The sequence below is a fragment of the Lynx canadensis genome, chromosome A1 (genome assembly GCF_007474595.2).
Source record: "Lynx canadensis isolate LIC74 chromosome A1, mLynCan4.pri.v2, whole genome shotgun sequence".
NCBI classification, from domain to species: domain Eukaryota; kingdom Metazoa; phylum Chordata; class Mammalia; order Carnivora; family Felidae; genus Lynx; species Lynx canadensis.
Window position 1 is genome coordinate 1233715 of NC_044303.2, and position 24850 is coordinate 1258564.

At 45.4% G+C, this 24850-nt stretch overlaps 1 long non-coding RNA gene across 2 annotated transcripts; it reads left to right on the forward strand.

The window, feature by feature from the left end:
• Positions 1 to 15986: 15986 nt before the first annotated feature.
• Positions 15987 to 24118, forward strand: LOC115508578. 2 transcript variants are annotated; one of them, XR_003967039.1, is made up of 4 exons: positions 15987 to 16039; positions 16174 to 16259; positions 19469 to 19532; positions 20479 to 24118. It is a non-coding gene; the product is annotated as an uncharacterized LOC115508578 (long non-coding RNA). The 2 variants fall into 2 exon arrangements; XR_003967040.1 differs by having other exon boundaries at positions 20565 to 24118.
• The last annotated feature ends 732 nt before the right edge of the window (positions 24119 to 24850 follow it).

A 24850-nucleotide genomic window follows, 5' to 3' on the forward strand; every position in this document is an offset into this window, starting at 1 on the left:
TATCCGGACAAGGGAATATTATTTAGTGCTAAAAAGAGATGAAGAGTCATGAAAAGAGATGGATGAAGCTTAAGTGCATATTGCAAAGTGAAAGAAGCCGACCTGAAAAGGCGACATACTGTATGATTCTAAACCATAGGACATTCTAGAAAAGGCAAAACTATGGGGACAGTAGAAAGGTCAGCGGTTGCCAGGGGTTTGGGGAGAGGAAAGGACGAATAGGTAGGTGCAGCACAGGGGAGTATTAGGGCAGTGAAAGTACACTATACGATACCATAATGGTGGATACATGTCATTATACATTTGGCAAAACTCACCCGATGGAACACCAAGAGCGAGCCCTGATGTGAACTGTGGACTTTGGGTGATAATGATGTGTCAGTTGACGTTCCCTGATTTTAACCAACATTCTACACTAAAGCAAGATGTTAATAATAGGGGAAACTGTATATGGGGAACAAGGGGTATTTGGGAACTCTCTTTTCTTTCCACTCAATTCTTCTGTACACCTAAAATGGCCCTAAAAAATAAAGTGTATTAATTAAAAAGGAAAAGAAAGCCCTTTTGTTCTTTAGCTTAAGATCTTACATTAATTAACAAAATCATATCCTGTAGCTAATAGCACTTACAACAAAACATTAAAATATTTAAGCAGTTGATTTTCTTAACAAATGTGTTTTTAAATTTGGGGGGGGTTATTTATTTATTTTGAGAGAGAGAGGAGAGCACAAGCAGGGGAGGGGCAGAGAAAAGGAGAGACAGAATCCCAAGCAGGCTCCACACCATTAGCACAGAGCCTGATGTCGGGCTTGAACTCAACGAACCTTGAGATCATGACCTGAGCTGAGATCAAGAGTCAGGCGCTTAATGGGGCGTCTGGGTAGCTCAGTCGGTTAAGCGGCCGACTTCGGCTCAGGTCATGATCTCGCAGTCCGTGAGTTCGAGACCCCCGTCGGGCTCTGTGCTGACGGCTCAGAGCCTGGAGCCTGTTTCGGATTCTGTGTCTCCCTCTCTCTCTGCCCCTCCCCCGTTCATGCTCTGTCTCTCTCTGTCTCAAAAATAAATAAACATTAAAAAAAATTTTTTTGTTTAAAAAAGAGTCAGATGCTTAACCAACTGAGCCACCCAGGTGCCCCAATAAATGTGTCATTTATTACATTGCTTCCTGTAGTAATTTTCTTTTTCATTCATTCAACAAATAGTTGAACATTCATTCACTATGTTCTAGGCCTAACACAGTAAATTGGCCATATTGCATGAATAAGTGAGTGAATGAATGAATGTGAAAACATTAAGCTCTTTGACTTTTAGCTTCCCTCATCTTTCTTTGATTTACCTCTTCTCACCCCTATCTCTATGTCTGGTCTGTTGAGTACACGTTCTGGTACGTATAATAACCAGCTGTTCTGGTCTCCACAAACAGGGCTACTCACTTATAATTTCTATTTTGTGGCCAGGTAGAAGGTTCAGGGGTTTCATGTTTTTATGGCAAATCAACAAAGAATTGGGAGGGAAGCAAGCAGACCCTGAGCTCGTTCATTTTAGAACTTCTCTCAGCTCTCATTCTCCACATCTGCGGATCCAGGTTTCTCAAGCATTATTTTTATGGGGACCAAAGAGGACCCGGACACAGTTGTCAATCTACTAAACAGTTACATCTTATTCAAGAAAATTTCTGAGAGCCAAGCCATGTTATTTGCAGAATCTGACCTACCTTCAGCCTTTGGTTCTTAGGGCCTTTGGCCCTATCTGGGCCCAGTGGTAAGACTTTGACCCAAAGTCTAAGCTATTTTATCTTCCAAGGCACCCGTGTCAAAGCCCCATAGCTGAGATGATCCAGGCAGATGGAATCCTCTATCTTAACTGATGAAACAAGTTAGTGTCCCACTGTTTCTCTTTTTAATGTTTAACAAGAAACTTTGCACAGTTACCAGAATCAACCGTGTAATCTTAAGCAACTGGAAGGATCAACATCCGTCTTAGTCTTAAGGGAGATGACGTGGGTTCTATCTTTGACCTGTTTCTGTCCCAGCTGGTGTCAGAAAAGCAGCTTAGCATCAATCACCCATAACTAACACCCTTGTATTTGGCCGGCACCAAACTGTAATATCCTTTCTAGCGTGTCATTACAAACTTGGAAGCCATCATTTGCCTCCTGGAACAGGGGAAATAGTATCCTGTGACAAATGGAGAGCAAAAGAGTTTGATTCAGTCTGTACCTAGTGTGTCAGTTTTCTAGTTGAGCTAGGGAAAAAGGAAGCATTGTTTATAATGCTAAATTTCATTACATTGCAAGGGAAGGGGGAAGAGAGAAAAGTAAAAGCATGGTGATAAATAAATACTGTAAGAAAAGTTGTTTGAGAACTTCCCCCCTTCCACCCTTCCTTTTGAGTTCTCTGTCTCGGGTAACGGCCCAGACAATCTTCCAGTCACTGACGTGAAACCTCCTTATCCTTAGGCACCCTGTAGCCCCCATAAGCCACTATCTCAATTCTCTCTTCTGATTTCTCTTGTATCTCTGTTCTCTGTCTTTTCAATGACTTTATTTAGGCCCTTGTCACCTTTTCATTGGATGACTCACCCATTGCATTCACTCAATGAACGTTTACTGAGTCTCTGTAGGTGTGTGTGGCTCTGGACGTGCCTGCCGTGGGACCTGCATGGGACCCTGGCGGAGAAGAGACATTGACATGGGTGTGGCACCGCCGTAAAATTTTTTTGGGTGTGATTAAGAAACCGTATCCTGCAGTAGGTTAACACCTAAGTCCGTGTAATTTAGTGTGGTGTAAGGAGTGACTTGTGCTGAGTGAACAGTCTAAGCCTTGAGAGATCTAGCAGGCGTACCCTGGAAGATGGAGTCGAAATGTAAACCTCCTGGAGCTTCACGTACTCGACAGGCAACAATGATACTACAGTAAAGAATCCGTTTCTACTAAGCCCACATGTCCGCCGTGCTTGACATCGACACTAGCTCTAAGCTCTTTCCCACCGGAGAACTACGTGGGCCGTAAATGTCGAGATCTGTCTCAAGATGCACCTTTCTCATAGAACTCAGGGGGCGCCTGGGTGGCTCAGTCGGTTGAGCGTCCGACTTCGGCTCAGGTCACGATCTCACGGTCCGTGAGTTCGAGCCCCGCGTCGGGCTCTGTGCTGACAGCTCAGAGCCTGGAGCCTGTTTCGGATTCTGTGTCTCCCTCTCTCTCTGCCCCTCCCCCGTTCATGCTCTGTCTCTCTCTGTCTCAAAAACAAATAAAACATTAAAAAAAAAATTAAAAAAAAAAGAACTCAGTAATGAAAGGAGCCTGTTAATAATGTCTTTATACTATTAATTGTTCAGTGCTATGCGGTTTTTGAAGAGCTCTCGTGTGCATTACCTCACTTGAAAACAATTCTCCAAGATAGGTGAAGTAGATATTTTCGCTCTACAGAGGAAGAAGCTGAGGGTTCAGAAAGGTTCGTTCATTTCTTCATTCAACAAATATTTATTGGATGTGACTGTGCCACACATGTAACATAAGGTGCTGCCCGGGCAGGTCTTTTCACTTCTTGCTCAGGCTCTTTCTATCACCTCGTGAGACTGAAATGAAACATCAGCAGAAACGAAATGCAGGCAGTTGGGCCAGAGTAACTCAACTCTGCAATTTTTGGGTGCTGCAGATGACGCACCTGGGGTACGTCTCACGCCTGGCTTCTCCGCTTGGATTGAGCATTAAGCTTCAAATGACGAGGCTGACTCTTCTCCCTGCAGTGTCCTTTGAATCTCCCGGGATACAGTAAATCTTCAGCATGGTCCCACAGGATATTTCTGAGCTGAATTTTTTTTTTTTTTTTGTATATGCACACCCAGCTACTTGAGAGCTTAGTGGATTAGGCGTTTTTGATCTGTGTTTGCTGCAAAGTTGCTTTGATTGATTGATTGACTAAGTGGGGGGAAGGGGCAGAGAGAGAGAGAGAGAGAGAGAGAAAGAGAGAGAGAATCTTAAGCAGGCTTCATGCCCAGTGTGGAGCCCGACGTGGAGCTCGATCCTACGACCATGAGATCATGACCTGAGCTAAATTAAGAGTCAGAAGCTTAACTCACTGAGCCACCCAGGTGCCCCTGGACAGTTGCTTTTAAAATGGGTATGGGGCACCTGGGTGACTCAGTCGGTGAAGCATCCGACTTCAGCTCAGGTCTTGATCTCGCGGTTTGTGAGTTCAAGTGCTGTGTTGGGCTCTGTGCTGACAGCTCGGAGCCTGGAGCCTGTTTCAGATTCTGTTGTCTCCCTCTCTCTCTGCCCCTGCCCCCGCTCATGCTTTGTCTCTCTCTCTCACTCAAAAATAAATAAACATTAAAAAAATTAATAAAATAGGTAGACATCTTGGAAACCACCACTGGCGTGAATGTGAATTCCTGCTTGGTATGAACCAGATAGTTGAATGCCTTGATACAACAGCACCAGGGTGTCTTTATGGAGCTGAATCAACTGTCAAACTCTCAAGGCATGAGTCTGCTCAGACGTGTGTAGTGCAGGGGACAGAAAGTGCTGGCTGGGCACTCTGAGGTCTGCCCACCTTCCTCTTGGTGGGCACTCCGCAGTCTGCCCACCAGTCATAAGGAGCTAGTCTTTCTGCCCCAGGTGATGGCTCAGGTGCAAAGGGTTGAGTTTCATGGGCAGGTGTGGGGGGGGCCCTGACTTTGGAGCATCATTCCTCACAGGAGCCATTCCTGTAGTTTCCAGGGTCCCCACAAATGCACGCACCGGCAAGATCATTGCACCGAGGGAAGCCCAAGCATGTGGCTTCCTGTCAGGTGTTCACATGTTTCCGGTCTTGGTGCAGTTATCAATCAGGCTGTTTCTTTTTTTTTTTTTAATTTTTTTTTCAACGTTTTTTATTTATTTTTGGGACAGAGAGAGACAGAGCATGAACAGGGGAGGGGCAGAGAGAGAGGGAGACACAGAATCGGAAACAGGCTCCAGGCTCTAAGCCATCAGCCCAGAGCCCGACGCGGGGCTCGAACCCACGGACAGCGAGATCGTGACCTGGCTGAAGTCGGACGCTTAACCGACTGCGCCACCCAGGCGCCCCAATCAGGCTGTTTCTATCATCAGTGACAGTTACATAGTCCAGGACAACAGGGCCCAGAAGTTAACCACAGGTCAAATTCTTTTACAGAAGAGAAAGATTTTTTTTTTTATTAAAAATTTTTTTTAAAAAATATTTGTTGATTTTTGAGAGAGAGACAGCACAAGCAGGGGAGGGGCAGAGAGAGAGGGAGACACGGAATCCGAAGCAGGCTCCAGGCTCTGAGCTGTCAGCACAGAGCCTGATGTGGGGCTCCAACCCATGAGCAGTGAGATCATGACCTGAGCCGAATCTGGACACTCAACTGACTGAGCCACCCAGGTGCCCCCAGGGGGAAAGATTTTGCTAATCCTTTGCCCACATCCCCATCCAGACCTGGATATTAGCATTTACCTTTTCTTCATATGTCAGCAATATCACAAAGACATGTAAAGGCACTTGAAATATTTCAAAGGAAAATTCAGGATAATGCTATGATTTGTACCGTCCAATTACTGTGTAAGTTAAAGTTAGGGCGTATTGCTCATATCCCCCGGGCTAATGCTGTTTTCTCCAGATTGATGTGAACAGCAGTGCTGACGACACAGAGGTGTCCTGTCATGACAGGACTGTCTGCCGTGTTTTATGGACAGAGCTCTCCATCATTCCTGAACTACGCCTGCTGCTGTCGGCCTGCCCACAAGGGGTTCTGCAGGGTAAACAGAGAGTTGATCTGCTGGTCAGTTTGATGGTGGGATGCCTATGCCAGTGGGCACACCCAGAAACATGGCCCCTGGCCCTGAGCCATCCTGTCAAAGATGCTGCCTGCCTGCTCTCAAGTTTAGTACTCAGGTACGAATCGCAAACTCTGGTTGGGTTGACCCTGGCCAGGTATATCTCTTCAGCGATGCCTGACGATAACTTGAGGCGAGTGAGCTGTGTGGTTACCAGGCAGCATAAACAAACGTTGTAAATTATAAGCACTGTACGGACCAGGTATGGTTCTGGCATTGCCCCTTCTTCTCAGTAGGGTGGTGGTGGGGTCCTTCATCAGAACTGGCTGGGAGAGTGGGTCGGTGCCTTTGGCCACGATCCATTTCACCTAACGTCCTGTTTGGGACTCCCGACCTCCCTTATCCACTTCTACATCTCTTCTTGACTGTGCTCACCTATTTGCTTCTGAGTAGAATGAGTTGCTCATCTCCCTGACTGTGGCTCCTTGCGTCCACGACCAACCAGTGAACTTCGTTTCAATAAGTGAGAGAAATGGCGCCAGTGGAGGCCTCGACCGTAGTCCGGGGGACTGCGCGGGCAGGTGTCAGCAGGGCCTGAGTTCTGTGCACCAGGCCTTTGAGGAGACCTCCAGGAGTTGCCAGATGGGTGCAAACGCTCGGTTCCCGTTCCCCACATCCCTCTAAAGCAGCAGCTGTCGCACCATCTCCTAGGAGGTGTCTCAGCAGAGGATAACGGAAGAGGGGACAATGACCCCATAGCTTTATACACAAACTGGTTTACAAAGGATCCCCACATTCGATGACCTGCCATTGTTCTGCCCTGTTACCCGATTTACCCATCACAGTGCTGTGTAGTCTTTGGTGGCAGTCTGAGGTCCTTTCTTGGTTTATATTTGGTTTATCTTAGCTATATTTTATCTTGGTTATATTTTAGTCCCAAGATCTTTCCAGCTTCCACATACAAACACTTTTATCAGGTTTATCATTTAGGATTAGGTGGTAGTATTGGAATCAAGTTGTAGATTATCTTCGTGTTTATTAGCGTTGTAGGATTTACTATCAATTTGCCTTCTACATGGACATCCTGTTTGAGTTTTCAGCTTATCATCCCTGTTTGGAATGCGACTATTTGTACACTTCCATGTAGGCAAAATCATGAAGCATGTGACGTTTATCATTTGTGTTCCCCATTCTTCCACTGTCTCCATCTTTAATATTTATTTCTCCGGCCTTGCTTCTTTGCTTTTTCTAGGGACATATTGTACTAAATCTTGTCCTTGTGATACATTTCTTTTAAGAACTGAGGACATAAAAGCTTAAGATGTTGTTTTTTTCTAATTAAAGACGTTGTATTTTCTAATTAAATCTGGTAGCATTTCCAGGTATTCTGAAAGATGTTGAGGGAACTATTTTGAAGCAGAGAACTCTACTGGTTATTCCCAACTCCAAAGGCTGGTCCACGTGGCGGTAGAGGGTGCTATGGTGCACGTGCGGGATTTGTACGTAATCTTCCTTTCTCGTCTACCTATTTAAAACCAAAAGTTCATTTCTAAGCACTGTTGTAATTTCATTCCACAAATTTTGAGCTTACATTAAAAATGTGTTTGCTAATTCATCTGGTAATGTCTTCTTTGATCCATGAGCTAATTAGTTGTGTTTATTGCTTAATTTCTACATACATGGAGTTTTCTACCTATCTTATTGTTAATTGATTTTTAATTGAATTTGGTTTTGGTAAAAAAAACTCTGTACGATTTTGAAAAAGACTCCTTTTTAGGTCAATTTTATGTTGACAATAAAATTGAAAGAGAGGTACAGAGATTTCCCATATGCCCTCTGTCCTCACACATGCAGAGTCTCCCCATTATCAACATCACTCACCAGAATGCTACATTTTTTTTTTTTATCAAGGATGAATCTACATTGGCACATGGTAATAACCCCAAATCCATAGTTCACCTGCGGCTTTACACCTTGGGTGTTGTACATTCTATGGGTTTTGACAAATGTATAGTGACATATTATATCACTATAATATCTTACAGAGTATTTTCACTGCCCTAAAAATCCTCTACACTCCACCTATTTGTCTTTTCCCCCACATCCAAACTCAACCCTGGGAGACTCCTCATCTTTTTATCATCTCCATTGTTTTTGCCTTTTCTAGAATGTCATATGGTTGGATGCATACATTATATAGCCTTTTCAGATGGCTTCTTTGACTTAGTGATAGCATTTAAAGTTTTTGTATGTCTCTTCATGATCTTATATTTCATGTCTTTTATCGCTGAATAATATTTAATTGTTTGGATGCACCACAGTTTATCCATTCACCGACTGAGGAGATTTTGATTGCTTCCAGGTTTTGGCAATTATGAAAACAAGTGCTACAATCATTCATGTGCATGGATGTTTTTCACTCATTTTTGTGTGGACGTAAGTTTTAAACATCAAGGACACAATTTCTGGGTCTTATGGTATCGCATATTTAGTTTTGCAAAAAATCACCAAGTGTCTTCCAAAGTGGCTGTACCATTTTGCATTTCCACTGGCAATACATGAGACTTCCTGTTCATCCTACATCCTTGTCAGCATATGGTGTGGTCGGTGTTCCAGATTTTGACTGTTCTAATAGATATGTAGTGGTATCTCATTTTTGTTTTAGCTTGCATCTCCCTGATGACATACGATGTGGAGCATCTTTTCAGATGCTTATTTGCCTCTATATATCTTCTTTGGTGAGGGGTCAAGATCTTTTGCTCATTTTTTAGTTGGGTTGTATGTTTTCTTATTGTTGAATTTTAAGAGTTCTTTGTATATTTTGGATAGCAGTCCTTTGTCATATGTGTCTTTTGCAAATGTTTTCTCTGAGGCTTGGCTTGTGTTCCAATCTCTTGATACTGAGTTTTGCGCAACGGATGTTTTTAATTTTAATGAAGTCCAGCTTATCAATTTTTTTTGTGGATCATATCTTTGGTATTGTATCTAAAAAGGCAGCGCTACGTTCAAGGTCCTCTAAATTTTCTCTTATGTTATCTTCTAGGAGTTTTGTATTTTACATTTAAGTCCATGATCCATTTGGAGTTGATTTTTGTGAAGGGTACAAGGTCTGTGTCCAGAAGTTTTTGTTCTGTTTTCCTTTTTGCATGTGGAGATCATTTGTTAAAGAAAGTCTGCAAGATTTTCGTATTTTGAAATGTATGGAGACTTGTTTGAGGCTCAGCATATGGTCTGCCCTGATGTCACTTGTGCTGTTGAAAAAAATGTGTATTCTACAGTCGCTGGGTACAGTGTCTATGACTGTCAACTAGGGCAAGGGGGTTGGTGGTGTCGCTCATATCTTTTGTCTCCTTACTCATTTTTTTTTTGTCTTGTTGTTCTGCCAATTAACAAGAGAGATGTGTTATTATCTGTTTTCATAAATTTGTCTTTTTTTCTCTTCAGTTCTAACAGCTTTTGTTCATGCATTTTCAAACTATTGGTAGGCACATGAACGTATAATTGTTAAGTATGTGTGATGTTTGACTTTCCGTCATTATAACATACCTACCATTTTATTTACAGAGGGCTCTTTACCTTGAAGTCTGCTTTGTTACATATCAACATAGCTGCTCCAGTTTTAATACATGTAGTGTTTGCATGGTGTATCGTTTTCTGTCCTATTACTGCCTTATTTTTAATGTTTATTTTTGAAAGAGAGAGCATGAGCAGGGTGGGACAGAGAGGGAAGGGGACAGAGCATCCTAAGTGGGCTGCTGTGTGCTGACAGCAGTGAGCCCGATGTAGGGCTTGACTCATGGATCACGAAATCATGACCTGAGGTGAAGTCAGACACCCAACTGACTGAGCCACTGAGGCACCCTGTGTGCCTCTGTATTTAAGATGAGTTTTTTGCATACAGAATATAGCTGAATCTTGCTTTTCTTCCCCCAGCCTACTAATCTTTGCCTTTAACAGAAGATTCTAGTCCACTTACACTTAATGAAATTGTTGGTATTGTTGGATTAATCCTGCCATTTTGCTATTTGTCTCCCATTTTTCTTTTTTGCTTTCTGTGTTCCCTTCTATTCCTCCTTTTTTGCCTTCTTTAAATTATTTTTTCGCATTCCATCTTAACTGTTCTGTTTACTCTATTCCATTCTATTAATTATTCTTTTTCACTATGTCTTTTTGCATTATTGTTTAACAGGCAGCTCTAGAAAAGCAATTCTGAAACTTCATGTGCACCTGAATCACCTGGAGGGCTTGTTACAACACAGATCACCGGGCACCACCGCACAATTCCTTGTTCAGTGGGTGGGGTGGTGTCCTGGGAGGTGCATTTTTAACAAGTTCCCAGGCGATGCCAATGCTGCTGGTCAGGGGACCACCCTTTGAGAATATTGTTCCGGGAATTAAAATCTGCACCTTTAACATTTCACATTATACTGAAAGTTAACACTGTACTCCCTCATGTGAAATATAAAACAGAAAGTTTGCAACAGTACAGTTTCAATTACCCCATCACCCTAACCATTGTATTGTCGTTGTCATATTTACTCTACCTATGTATTTTAGAAATCCACAGTGCATTCCTTTTCCTTTTGCACTAAATAATCATATGCTTTCTAATGAAGCTAAGAGAAGAAGATCAAACACGGAGTCTCTTATAGTTACCACTTATTTACCATTTTCAGTGATATTTATCCTTCTTGGAACCCTATTTATTATCTGGTGTGATTGCCTTTCAGCCTGAAGAACTTGCCTTAGCATTTCCTGAAGAGCATGTTTGTTGATAATGAATTCTGTCAGTTTTTGTTTACCTGAGAATGGTTTTACTCTGCATTCATTTTTAGAAGATATTTAAAAGATATTTTTCCTGGGTCGGTTAGCTTTTTTTTCTGGGTCTGAGACTCAGAAATCTTAATTTTTCACAACACCCCAGGTCATTGTTATGCAGAGTGTTATAGGCCCTATTTTAACGAAACCTGTAGTAAGCACTTCACTAATGTTATCTGTATAATGAGGAGATCACTTGTGGCCTTGGTGGTGGGAGTTTCGGTGGAGTGGGGGGCTGAAGTGGTTGAAAAGCAAACGTGGAGGTGTAAACGAGGAGTATAGACAATGTTACTTAATTGACCTTCTTTCCTCTTAGAGCAAATTCAATTAAATTTGGGTTGTAGTCTGTGGCTCCACATTTTGGGTACCTTGATGGAACCTTGAATTTCTTCTGTCTGAAATTGTTAACAATCTCCATTTATTCTGCTCTCCAAAAGCTGGCTTGAAATGGGTCATATGCTTTTTATGTTATGATTATTATGGTATATGGTATTATGGTATATGGTATATTATGATTATTATGTTTATTGTTATGATTGTTATGGGTCTGAAGGTCCAGGCATTGTGGCCTCATTGCTCGGGCCAGTGACGTTCAGGATGAGTCAGCGCTGGGCCTGGTATACCCATAGTTGCTGCTTGAGCAGAGAGGCAGTACGTTTCCGGACACATCCTTTTAAGCAGATGAGGGGCCATCTTGCCCTGTTTCCTCACACCTCTGGGGAAGCATTGTGCTGTGAATTGGTGTTTTTGGGGGAAGAATCATGTCGGGGAGAAAAGAGTGGGATACAAGAGAAGGCCCGTGATCAGAATATGATGCACACAAGGAAGAATGCCAGGAAGGACATAGAAACAGAACACCGCAGGGTTTGGGGGGCAGCCTATAACAAGGGCACTTTATTTTCAAGCAGGCCTAGTGGCAAAGAAAAATAGGAGGAAGCAAGAAGTAAGGACTGTTCTGGGTCTATCAACCCACAGGTGGTTTTGTGGACATAGAAAGTAGTCTGCATGGGCCCCCAAGGGCAAGTGGCTGGCCAGGCGCCTTCCTCATGTCACATTAGTCTTACCAGTTTAGTTGCTTCTTTAGCTTTTAGTGATCAGTTGGAACATGTAAGTGATCGGATTGTGGCTCTGACCTCTCTCTGGCCAATTTAGCTTGTTTATTCTGGTGCTGATACCTTACGACCTAAGTGTGATTCAGGTCTTTAAGCTTTTTAAGGTGGGAACAGCCTGTCGTACTGGAGTAGCTTCTTACAGAACTATGCATTATAACATTTGGAGATAAAGATCCCAGCTGTGTATGGAGACAGTCTGCCACCACCCTTGGACACAATGCTTAGGGGTACGTATTAAAGATTAGACACAGTATCCACCCTCAAGAGCATTACGTTTTAATTCGGGAATCCAGGGATATCAAAACAATCCACATATGTGTCAGCAAAAGTCATTAGATGGAATATAAGGGCGCTATGCCGTGGGAGGATACGGGGTAGACGGTAAGTTATGGTTTCCCGGAGCAGATGAAATGCAAAATAAAGCAAAAGTGTGATGCAGTGAATTGGAAGTGAGAGAAGGTGTCTGTAGAGGATGGAGGAAAGAACACAGGGATATCAAGTATATGTCTAATTGCCATTGTGCAAAGGCCCCTATAAAATACTCCAGTTCTATGGGCTTAGCCCTTTTTTTTTTTGCAGTTTTGTTATTATGTTGTTGTTGTTGTTTTGCAAAATCAGGTTTTCTTTGCATCTTTCTTGTGGGCACAGCTTACGAATGGCATTGCTTCATTTCACCCTTGAAACCAAGAGTCACCTGAAGGACAGCAATGCCACCTACTTACCTTTCATGTCTGTCCTTCACAGCCATCCCAGCAGAAGTGGGGGGAGCTGCTGAGGTGGTCCCTGGAGGCTGAGTCTCCCAGGTGTTATCATCTCTGTTTGATTTACCTATAGATGTGATGGCCTGTGATTAAAATGACTGTTAAAAATATTGTCCATACTCCTTCAGCTGCAGTTAAGGCTTTCTTAGCCATCATTTTTGCACTTTTTGTGGAAAAATAATGTGCTATCACGTGTATCTTCTCAATTTGACTTTAAACTTCTCAACAACCCTTGAAATATAAGAGTTGTGACCCCCATGCCACAGCTGAGGGTGACTGAAGCACACGGGTTAAGTAGTGTGCCCAAAATGCATGGCTAGTAAATGGCCGGATTTGAATTCCCATAGCTTGGCCTCAGGGCCAGACCTCAGTCATCATGGAACCCATCGTGGAATTTATAGTCTACCAGCAAGGATGGGGTTTAGGTTCAGGAGCTGCATGAAACTGTACGCAGAAGTGGGTATGCACATGCCCATGGACATTTTTCTGGGGAAAGGGTTTATAGCATTGATTAGATTGTCTAAGAGATGCGTCATCTTTGGAGACAGGCAACAGCATATAATGGTGCCCACCACTATAGTTCACTTCCGTGTGTTTTCCGGGTGTCTATTGTACTCCTAGAGGAGACCAACCCTTTCCAACTTAAACCTCTAGCCTTTTCGATGTCTTTGAAATGTTGCGTCAGGTTCCATTTATTATGTGACTAATTCTGCCCAGACAATTGACTCCTATGACACTAATTACAAAATATTTCTACTTCTGACCCTTTTTTTTCTCTATCATCTGTGATACAGTGTGGACCCAGACACAGATGAAGGGAGCATAAATTTTGAGAATAAGGATTGTAATCATAAAAGGTGCTGGTGCGCCTGGGAGGCTCGGTCAGCTAAAGGGTCCGACTCTTGATTTCAGCGAAGGTCATGATCTCATAGTCGTGAGTTTGAGCCCCTTGTAGGGCTCTGCACTGAGAGTGTGGAGCCTGCTTGGGATTCTCTGTCTCCCCCTCTCTCTCTGCCTCTCTTCTATTCGCACTCTCTCTCTCTCTCTCTCAAAAATAGATAAAATAAACATTTAAAAACTGTGCCATTTGGAATATTTTTATGCTTGGAAATAGTAGTTCCTCTCCTGGGAAGGCTGACACTTCATTATACTTCCTGAAATGCACTGTGTGCAACAAGCACACGCAGTCTCTGTGGTGTGCCTCGTCCACGGCTGCCCTTCCTGTGCTGTTCATCGGGACCCAGCTCTGCCTTGCCCTTGTCTGGGCAACGAGAGCTTGAAAGCCATCCCGACATTCCATGGCGCGGGTGTCATCGCTCTAAAGTCTCAGCAGCAGACGACGTCCAGGAGCAGATTGCCTGAGACGGGTGGGAAGCACGAGGTAGGTGGCCAGCCGTGGAAAAGTGACAGTTTCATAGAGAGTCTGAAGATGATTTAGGGCAGAGGAGTGACAGAAGCAAGGCGCTTCCCCTTCCCAAGCGAGGGTGTAATCCAGGCAGGGTGTGTGGCAGCCCTGGAGAGGACAAAGGGCTTCTGGGCACAAGAGGTCACCAGCTGCTTTGGGGTTGACACAGGCTAGTTCAAATCTCCAGGGCTTTTCTCTCTCCTTTTCTGTAGCATGTTGGGTGACTGTGTCAATGGATAACATAAACAAGTAGAGGGCGAAGAAGAAAAGGGCAAAAATCTGAGTTTGCGTTTATAAGAAGTCAAGTGTGTATGGGAGAGATCGAGAAAAGAGAGTTCAGCTAGTAGGTCTAACTAATCCCTGGTGCCTCGTCATCCGCTGTTACTTCTCTTCCCTTCCCTCTTTCCACCTCTAAGGAAAAACTGATATGTTAGTTAGCAAAAACCCAAAGGAGTCCTTAGACACTTGATGGTGACTGTCCTGTGCAGAGCCACCCGTGTAGAAGGTACAGGCTTCTGACAACAATGGATCCCAAGGTGCAGGCCCGGACTGTCACTGTCAGTTCCGCTGCCTCTAATGATCCGAGCAAGTCTCGAGGACGGCCTGCATTCAAGAGGGCACACGGCCTCATCTCTGGTCCACCCCTGTTGCCTATTTCCAGAGCACGTGCTAATGCTTGCTTACAGTTTACAATGCACGTTGGGGCACCTGGGTGGTTCAGTCGGTTGGGCGTCCGGCTTCGGCTCAGGTCATGATCTCACGGTTCGTGGGTTCGAGCCCCATGTCGGGCTCTGTGCTGACAACTCAGAGCCTGGAGCCGGCTTCCGATTCTGTGTCTCCCTCTCTCTCTGCCCCTCCCCACTCATGCTCTGTCTCTCTGCCTTAAAAATAAATCAAAACATTAAAAAAAATTTATAATGCACATTTACACCATTATCTGACACGATCTGCAGGCACTTATAGTCTTCACACAAGAAACCCACATCTCCAAGTGGGAAAGAGACTTGCCCCCTGTCCTCTCAGTAGTGACAGTAGGGCCAGAACGTGTCTCCTGACCTCTGGGCTCCATGTGCTATGGATGCAGCCCTTCAACAAGGCTTCATCCAGCTGGAGTCAATTTGATTTTTGGAAACGTCTCAAAGCTGTTCTTCGTCAGGGTTGGCTAAAAAATAAGTGGTTAGGTTACCGTTTTGGTCAGCATGAGAGGAGACCATGTTACTTATTCTCTTGCATAACTCATAAGCGGCTCCTGGGTATATACCTGGGGTACGAGGGAGGTCCCCACGGGGGGTGTTCAAAGGGGGTGCAGGTTCCTCTGTCTGTGCTGTCTGTCACCCCTCATGAGTATTCTGCCTGGAGGTTTGCACTGGGGCTTTCTGGGGTTGCCGAGGCCTGCCAATGAGCGGGGCTGGTCGGTCTCTGAAAGTCATTTCCAGATCCGCACTGGTAGACCCTGTCGCTACTGTATTGATTTGCTTTCTTCTCAAACTCCACTTCAGAGGAATGCTGGGAAGGAGGGAAGCTTTGAAACGAAAGCCTTTTATCTCTTAAATTTTTCTCTGTAAACGAGTCTCACCAGTTTTCTTTCATTTCCTTCTTGCCCCTTGGTGCCCGGCTCTCCTAAATTACCCTCTGTCATCTCCACAATAGAAGCAAAGCAGTTCCTTATATGCGATCCATTTATTAATAATTTCCATTTCCACGGCTCTGACAGTCTACAGCACTGCTTCCGCCCCGGGCCGTGCTCATTTTCTTCCTTACTGTTTCACGCACAGAGTTGTACGCTCATTCCCGTGATAGCAGTTTTTCGCGTGGCCGATTTCAGCTGCTCACTTTTACAGGATCAGTTATTTTCAAACACTTCCTTGGAGCCTCAAGATGATTCAGGCGTTTTTCGCAGCACGGCAGTTATTACGTGATTAAACGTGTCATTTGTTACTGCCCATGGAGAATGTTTTATAATTAAGGTAAGACTGATGCACGACTAGTTGCAGGAGTTGACATTTGGATATGCTGGCAAATGATCACCAGTGTGCCAACCAGTTATTCATTTACTCAGCGACGATTTCTTAAGTTTCTCCTTTGTCCTAAGCATGAGGTAACGTTATAGTGTTGACAAGAGAGATGAGTCCCACGGAACTCAGTGGTCTGTATTCTGAAATGGTGAGTGGCCACTGCCTGAGATCTTGTGGTTTCTCGGAGTTTTCTGACAACAATGAATACACGTCAGAAGTTGCTCGGTCAAGTGATGAAACCAAGACAATTTAGTGACAAGTTTGATGTTCTTTGTTCAAAAGAAAACAGCCCGTGGACGGGAGGAGCACGGTGCCTCACAAGCAGCCGCGGAGGACTCTGCAATCTTCCTGCGAGGTTTCGAGCAAGAGTGAGTGCAGAGGGGGCAATGTGGAGATGGGACAGTTGGCTAGGAGGTTGGGGATGTCCTTAGAAGGCCAGCAGGTCCTATTTTCTGGTGGAAGGTAGCGAGCTCAAGCTGAGCTGGAGGCTTGTGATTGGTGTGATTGGTGACCGGTGTTTCCCAAGTGCAAGCCGCCTTAGGTTTAGATTTGTGACTTCGCCGGGGCAGCCTCCATTTTGTGGGTTCGGATCCGCAAATCAGTGCTACCCACCTTAAGGTGGTGTTAGGAGTCACAACCAGGAATAACACAATTTTAGACAGTCGAACGCAACAAATTGTCGGGAATGCCAGGAGTAGGGGAGTATGAAAGGACCAGTGGGCTTAGGATTCAGCGGCTTAGTTAAATAATGGTGTTTTAAGTGGTCATGCAATGAACACCTTATCATGACCGCCATTTCAGCCTAGACATTCTCTCTTCCGATCGTACAACAGATTGATGACATGGTGGCAGGAGGTGATTGGACATCGAGGGGACAATCAGCACCAACAGAGTGGTGAAGTCTTTACTCCGTACTGGGATGAGCCACCCACGGGGGCTCGCATTACTCATAGGCATTTATCTCAAACTGCCCATTCTCTGGTAGCTTTGTGCTTTCACACATCCTTACTTTGTGAGTTCCTTATGGACAAGAATCCTTTCTTCTGTATATCTCTCCACTCAATGCCTGTAACCATGCCCAACTGCCACGTGGGTTCCACTTGACCGAGGATTTCATCGGTCCTTGGGAAACGTATCATGGAATTGTCTTACACAACCAAAATCACCCATAAAGAAGGTCCTTTTGAGATCTTTCTAATAACCATATGCTCTTGGGCAGGTTTCAAAGGCGTAAATCTTGTACAATTCTACGTGCGTACGGATCAGGATTCTAAGACGTTAATAAGGATACACTGTAACCCTGGAGAAGCTGATTTTCCCAATTTCATAAACAAAGAGAACAAATCTTCCTGACTTTCCCAAAGCCACATGTTTTATAAGTGTACGTAAAAGGGAAAAGCCAGCAAACGGCTTGGCTCGCTTTAGACAGGTCACTTACGTATGTCAGGTCATTAACCCTTCCTTCCCCTTACATTTTCTTAAATTATTCTCTATCATGAAAACAGCTAAGTCTTTAAGTCTTCAGAGGCATTGCACTTGAAATACATTATTAAGTCTCCAGAGTCAACAGGCGCCATAAGATGCTATCAGCAGTAATAATACTCTTCTGGGACCGCCATAGGTGGCAACCATGGGTCTTTTCAGCTTGAAGCTTCTATTTACCAGTTCTGTCCCACTGAAGAGCAAAATGCCTGCCGATCATACTGGTAAAATGACCTTCCGCTATTTCAATTTATAAGACACAGGTTTTAATTGTATTCTACACTATTTAACTACATAGCGAAAACATTAACCATTTAAAAATTTTTATCAAAACAATAAGTGTTTATAACTGTAAGTAGAACCGAAAGACTTTCAGTGCAGTATTTCAGTCCGCTGCCCAGCCCCCATACGAGGCAACCAGCACCTTCATTTCTGGCTGCTCTTCTGAGATTTACCGCTATTTTCTAAGCAGTGTGCTTAATATGCTATATACTGATTTATGGATATTAGACCTGTTGACTTTTTTTCTGCCATTTGAGGGCTTAGTTCTTATGTAATCGCCACCATTCCTACCAAAACCTACAACCTTCTAACGGAGTCATAGCTCCTATTTTGGTGAAATCAATATTGCTTCATGACATGATTTTAAACTACGTACGTAATCCCTTCTGGACCAAGGTGTGTTCTATGTTTACAGTTTCTTTCTCTTACAATTTCTTCTCCCCACCCCCAGTTCCCCGCCGGGGCCGTGGAGTAAATAATGATTGTGTTTCCCTCTGCTTAGCTTTCTATGTGTTTATTGTTCCATTTTTCCCCTGCTCTACCAACCAATCTGTCACATGGCCAGAACTAATTTTTTCCAACTCCCAGGCACAGCTCTGAACACTCGACCTGTTCCATTTGTTTCTTGGCGTCCTCACCCTTGCCCTGCTCCCATCTGGACTGGGTCCGGCCGGCTGCTGCCCGGCGGCCAGCCGGGGCCCTCTGCCTTTCCCCCAGGTCCGAGCTTCTGCTCTCTGGGTCCCATGTCTTCTTTCCTGCTGCATGTCCCCATTTGGCTGAAGTGCATCTTCTAGCAGCTTCCTGAGAAAGAGAACAGGGGGAATACACTTTTGTGTCTTTCTGTAGAAAAAAAGCTTTATACTCGTCTCGTATGATGTCTTCATACACTCGATGTGCCATCCTCTGGCCCTCCTCCTTCCCTTCCCATTTCTTTGTTCTTAGGAGTTTACGCCTTTTTTTCCCCTGTCATTTAATTGGCATGTAACACGGGGGCAGAGATGAATGCACATGTTTAGGCTCGTGTTAAGCAGAAGTCTCATAGTGTGTGTGTATTTAATGGACTGCTTATTTCAATGCCGGTTCTCACTGAGTATTTGTGCAGGGTACTGCATTTTGCAGAGTGAGTCCACCTCTGTGCCAGGCCGGCCCTGTTCGGTTGGCACTGTGGTGCACCCCTGAGAGCGGATGAAATGGAGAGTCATAGAAGTGAAGTGACTTTCCCCAGACCACACAGTTTAAAGGCCAGAGCTGAGGTTCGAAGGCAAATCTGAAAGACTGCTCCCTTTCTGCCCAGCTGCACCGATAGCCAAAGCCCCAGAGACAAGGCCCAGCACGGCCCTATATGGATTAGCCCTGGGAGGCGCCGTGGCAGCCGGGGTGACCGAGATGGGCACTGCGGAAGAGGGGACGAATGAGGATGGCAAAGATAAACGGGCAGTGTAACTCCAGGCAGAGTGAGTCGCCAGGGCAGGTGGCTGGTGCCCGCTGGGGTACAGCAGGTAGCAGCCTGGGGCGAGATCCAACCGCAGGAAGAAGGGGTTAGAGTCCGAGGCTCCACCCCCGTGACCCTAAGTGACCTTAGGCAACTTACTTCTCTAAGAATCTGCCTCGCTGCGAAGTGGGGGCCATAACAGTTTCTTCAAAGCGCTATTTGAAGGATTAAATAATATGTTATATGTGAATGTTCATTGTGTTAACTTTAGAGCACTTAATAAATATAAAATATTCTTCTGATCAGCCTAGAAGGATCAATTATGATTATAAAAGGCCTTAAATTCCAACCTGATGAATCTTCTCATTTTTATACGCAAAGGAGAAACGGAAAATACGTCTGACGGGGGAGTGGCAGTGTGGCGGATAAAGCGAACCTCTGCTAGGTAAGGTCTGGCTTCCGGTGTGGGGTGCGGCGGCCCCTGGTTCTGCAAAGGGCCCCGCGGGGAGGCTGGACGCGCGCAGGCAGCGCACACTCTCCGCTGAGCGTGTTTGTTCTCAGGAGGGAGCCCGGTGGAAAATTTTGAGCTGCGGTCAGAGACCATGTGTACGGTCTTGGAAACTGAAGATGTTCCTTTAAAAGAAAAATCACAGTGCTTTTTAAACTCAAATGACAGCATTGACCATTATCTGCTTTTCTCTCTTGCCAGCTCTAGAGTTTTCTTGGGATGTTATCAGGGCAAGTATCAGAACAATGCCCACTTCTGTTTTGTTTTTAACCTGAATTACAAATTACCAATCGGCAGATGTAGGCCAAGCAAGGAGGCTTCTTCTGCATGCTGGACTTTTCAAAAAATGTAGAGGCTCGGGGGTTGTTGTTGTTCTTTCTGCCCCCCCCACCCCCCTTTTCCCCAGTGGAGGTACTTTTTGTGTTCTGTTTTTTGAGGGCTCCTGAAGATTGTTTGAGAACTTGACTGCTGGGGCAGACCAGCACTGATGTTTTTTGTTGCCAACTGTTATTTATTCTGCTGAGATTTCTAAAAGAATCAGACGAGCAAAAAAGCTAACCCCTCCAAAACAAACTCCAAAACCAAAACCAAATACACAGACAAACTCACAACTTTCTTACAGTTGCTTCTGAGGGGCAAGATTCTTCTGGTCACCATTATATTCTATGTAAAGCTTCAAGTTTTGATAGTGTAGTAAATATAGCCTGTATCTATTTTCACTGTTGATGTGTTTTTCCTCTTGAGAGAGGGAATCGAGTGAAAATGAACGTGGTTGGGGTCCCCTTACCTAGTGTACTTCTCAGGAGTCTGATGGGCTATGCATCTACTCTTTCCCCACGCTCCCTGAATGTGGTTCAGCCACTGCCCTTCTCTTTGCTTTCAGAATATCTTGCCCCTGACATATCATTGTGCTTATTGGTGATTTACGATCGACTGCTTTCCACTAACCGGTGGGCTTCTTGCGGGCAGCATCATGTGCTCCACAGCTTTCTAGCCAAATGCCGAGCAAGGATTGGTGCCCTGCGGGAGGCTGGAATCTATTTAAAATGAGGCCAGCATCAGCGGTACAAAGGCCATCCTCTAGCAGCCCAGGAAGAATGTGCTGTGATCAACATTCTGGGAAGACGAGACAAGAATGGAGAAGTCACCCACACCGGGAGCCCCAGGGAGCTTCGGGTCCCACTCCAGCACCAGGAGCTCATCTATTACACAGCACGGCAATCATAAACCGATTTTTATTCTGGGTGGGCGTGTGTGAGTTTTACTTATCTCTTTCCCTCATCAGATTGTGATTTCCTGAAGGGCACGGGCTACTCCTATTCAACTTTTTATCCCTACACCTAGCACCTAGAACTGTGTGATCACTCAGTGGTGACGGAGGTGAAGAGGGGAGGGAAGGAAAAAAGCGAGGACAGGAGAAAGGTCTGGGTGCTTGAGAAAGCCTCTCCTTTGCTTCAGAGGCTTGTTCTGAGGGCTTCTGGATTTTCGGTCCTTGGGGGCAGGCTGCGAGCTCTCACTGGCCCTTGGTGGTTCTTTCCAGGCTCCCCGTCAGCCTCACAGGGTTGTTGTAAACTGCTCTCGGAAAGGAGTCACAGAGGGAGCCCGTGCTAGGGTCACCCGTGCACTGAACACCCAGCTCATCCCAGTGGCTATTTCAGAGTGGAAGATGGCAATGAAATGAAAGTTTTCATTTCGCTTTGTTTAAAAGCAAGTTGTTCCTTTTCCTGACTTTTATATCCCAAGGCTAAGAAACAGTATAAAACAACTTTTAAAAATCTATTTCAATGTTATCCATTGTTCACTAAAAGAGAGTCATAAAGGGCACAAGATGAGAGGAGACGCCGGGGCTCATGTGAGTCGCTCGCGGAACGCATTGGGAGAGCCCTTTCAAAAGATTTGATTTAGGAAGCAGGAAATGATTAAAACCGGATGGCTCTGATGAAAATTAGATTTAAAATTTTCATTGAATTTGCATAGTTGGATGTAATTTTACTTACGATCTCCCCTATATTCCCTGCCTACAACATTCAAAACAGGTAAGGCCACGTGAACACCTGTGCCGTACGTATGGGTGTAGGTACGCACACATATTTTTAAATTATCGAGTCCGGATGAGAGTTTTTCTTACGACATACAGATATACAACAGCGTATCCCCAGATATGTTTAATTCACTTTCATTACCAGCCCATCTCTTCGCCACATAATCGTCACACAGTGGTTCCAACAGGACACCTGAGCGTGGAACGCCGACCCAGCCTTTAAAACACAAGTTTCGGATTTGGTATTTTAGCAGGTAAAAGTTCAGTTTTTGGTTTTACCCTTAGAAGAGAGTACGTACATAGCATTTACTCCATTTTTGTAAGGTAAAGACCGATAAATCCCCAAAGGCCTTGGCATTTAGGACAAGGTTAATGCTTTATCCATAAATTTACTCCTTAAACTCTGTGATTCCTTGTATCCAAGTGAGATACCCTGTTGGCTGGACAATGGCCTATATCTTAAATATGCAGAGACCCTCCCGAGCACACGGAGTGTGAAGGAACCATCGCGAATGGACAATTAGAAGTCCTAGCGAGTTTAGCCATCTCTGGGTGTCTAAATTAAGAATGCCAGGGTATGACTGATACCCGGGAGAGCCTCTGGACTTCTCTACGTGATGATTAGCCTTCACTTTATGGAGGCGTGACAACAACATAATAATAGCCACCGTTTATTTATCTACTCCTGAATGCTTACCATGTGAGGGCGAAAGCCTCCTTAATTCTTATCTTATTCAGTCCTCACAACAGTCCTGTGAAGTAGGTACTATCATCATCCCATTGTGTAACAAACAAACTGAGGGTTAGAGACGTTAATTAACTTGTCCCAGGTCGGAGGACTAAAAACGTTTGGGAGCCATTTTTTTGAATAAAATTCTAACAAAGTCTACGTTTTAAGCCGTTGTAAAGTCTTCCTGGTAAGACACACGTCTGTGGGATCCCGTGATTTGTAGTTATTCATTTTGTGTATAGCTTGACGGAGAAAGTATCATTCTCGTTGCCTACACATAAAAGCTTCAAACTGATCCTTTAGGAGGGTGTGTGATTCCATTTAGTCGTTGATAAATAGAGTCCTGCGTTAGCATGTAACATGGATCTTTTTCCTCGTTTACCTTCCGCTGAACTTTTTGAGAGACCGTCTCACTCCGAAGAGCTTTGGATCAGTCCCGTTTGTAATGAAATGCGAAAACGAACCTTTGTTTTGGCGGGAACCAGGAAGTCGCGGGCTTCTGCGCTCCTGGTCCGCGTCCGCATCGACGAGGAAACCGAGTTTCACGAGCTGCTGCGGGAGACGGTAAGATTTCCTAACTGAGCAAAAAATTCTCTTGACTTTATGGACTCGCTCTAACTTGGTGCACGTGTGGCTACTTAAGTTTAAACTCGAATTCATTAAAATTCAATAAAAATAAAAATCCAGCCCCTCAGCACCCGAGCCACACTGCGAGTGCCCAGTACCCTCCAGGGGCTGCCATTTTGGAAAGCACGGACACGGAATATTTCCAGCCGCGCAGAAAGCTGGGCTGGACAGAGACGTCTGGATTACTTGGACTCCCGAGCACCAAGTCCCACGCTTAGCAAAGACCACTATTTTTTTCACCATGAAAGAGAATTTTTTCCCCCACAACTAAACAACGTCGAAGTATGGTTACGCACAGGATGACGTTCGCTTTAGGTGCGCGACACGGCGGTCTGACAAGTCTGTGTGTCAGGCCGTGTTCGCCACAAGTGTAGCTGCCATCCGTCGCCACGCAACACTACGACGACACCGCCGGCTGTCCTCCCCGCGCCGCACCTCTGATCCCTCCGGCTTCCTCATTCCGCAAACGGAAGCCTGTGCCTCTACTTCCTTTCACCCGCTTTGCCCATCCCCCCACTCCTCCCCTCTGGCAACCGTCACTCCGGCCTCGGACTGATGGATCCGACAGCTACTTCCGGAAGTAACGGTGCCTTGGGATGCGGAAGCCGAAGCGGAACGGCCCATCCGTGCAGTGAGCCTGCTTTGGGCTCCGCTGCCTGTGTCTCAGGGCTGCCAGTTTGTTTCTTTTCATTACTGAGAGGAGAGGACGTTCCGCGTGGTGCCTAGTAACGCAGCGCAGACAGTCAACAGCAGCTCACAGGCCGCTCCTGCCAGCCTCTCTCGGGTGTTCCGCCTGGGGGGGGATTACAACACCTGCCACGGCCTGGGTGGTCCAGTGCGGCCCGTCGCCAGCAACCTGCCCGCACCGCCAGCACCGGGAAAGGTAGGGCATTCCTCTCCCTCTGCCTCTTTGCCGTGCAAACGCTCGTCGACTGTTCACCAAACGTGGGGGACGCTTTCTCTGGATTTATTCACGATCGCGCTCTGATTCGCCGCCTCTCAACCGTTTCCACGCAGGAATACAAAGGAGGAGTCTGTGATTGGGGAGGACGGCACATGGCGTGGGGACGCAAGCCCCGCTGAGACACAGTGCCAGCCACACACACACACACACACACACACACACACACACACACACACACACACGCAGCTGCAGCGGCCACGGGGACCAGCGGCATGTGCCCTCCCTGCTGGAAGTGGCCCAGGGAGGCTCGGGCTGTGTTCCCGAAGCTCCAACACCCCAACTAACACACAGACTTTTCTGTGAGTGTGAGAACTGTGAATTCACTTTGAATCTTTAGAATTAATTTTAGGCGCGCCTGGGTGGCTCAGTGGGTTAAGCCTCCGACTGTAGACTTCAGCTCAGGTCATGATCCCACCCCTGGTGAGTTGAGCCCCTTAGGGAGCCCCACACCGAGCTCTGAGTCTGGCTCTGGGCTGACGCCACGGAGCCTGGAGCCTGCTTCGGATTCTGTGTCTCCCTCTCTCTCTGCCCCTCCCCTGCTTGCACTCTGTCCTCTCTCAAAAATAAATAAACATTAAAAAAAAAAAAGAAGAAGAAGACATTGAAAAGAGTAAGAGTGGGGGCGCCTGGGTGGCTCAGTTGGTTAAGCCTCTGACTTCAGCTCAAGTCATGATCTCTCGGTTCGTGAGTTTAAGCGCCCCCCGTCGGGCTCTGGGCCCACAGCTCAGGGCCTGGAGCCTGCTTCCGATCCTGTGTCTCCCTCTCTCTGTGCGCCTCCCCTGATTGCACTCTGTCTCTCTCTCTCCAAAATATAGAAATAAACATTAAAAAAAAAAAAGTAAACTTAATCGCAAATCTTTGAAGGGTGTGATGCCTTTGAAGCCTTTCGGCAC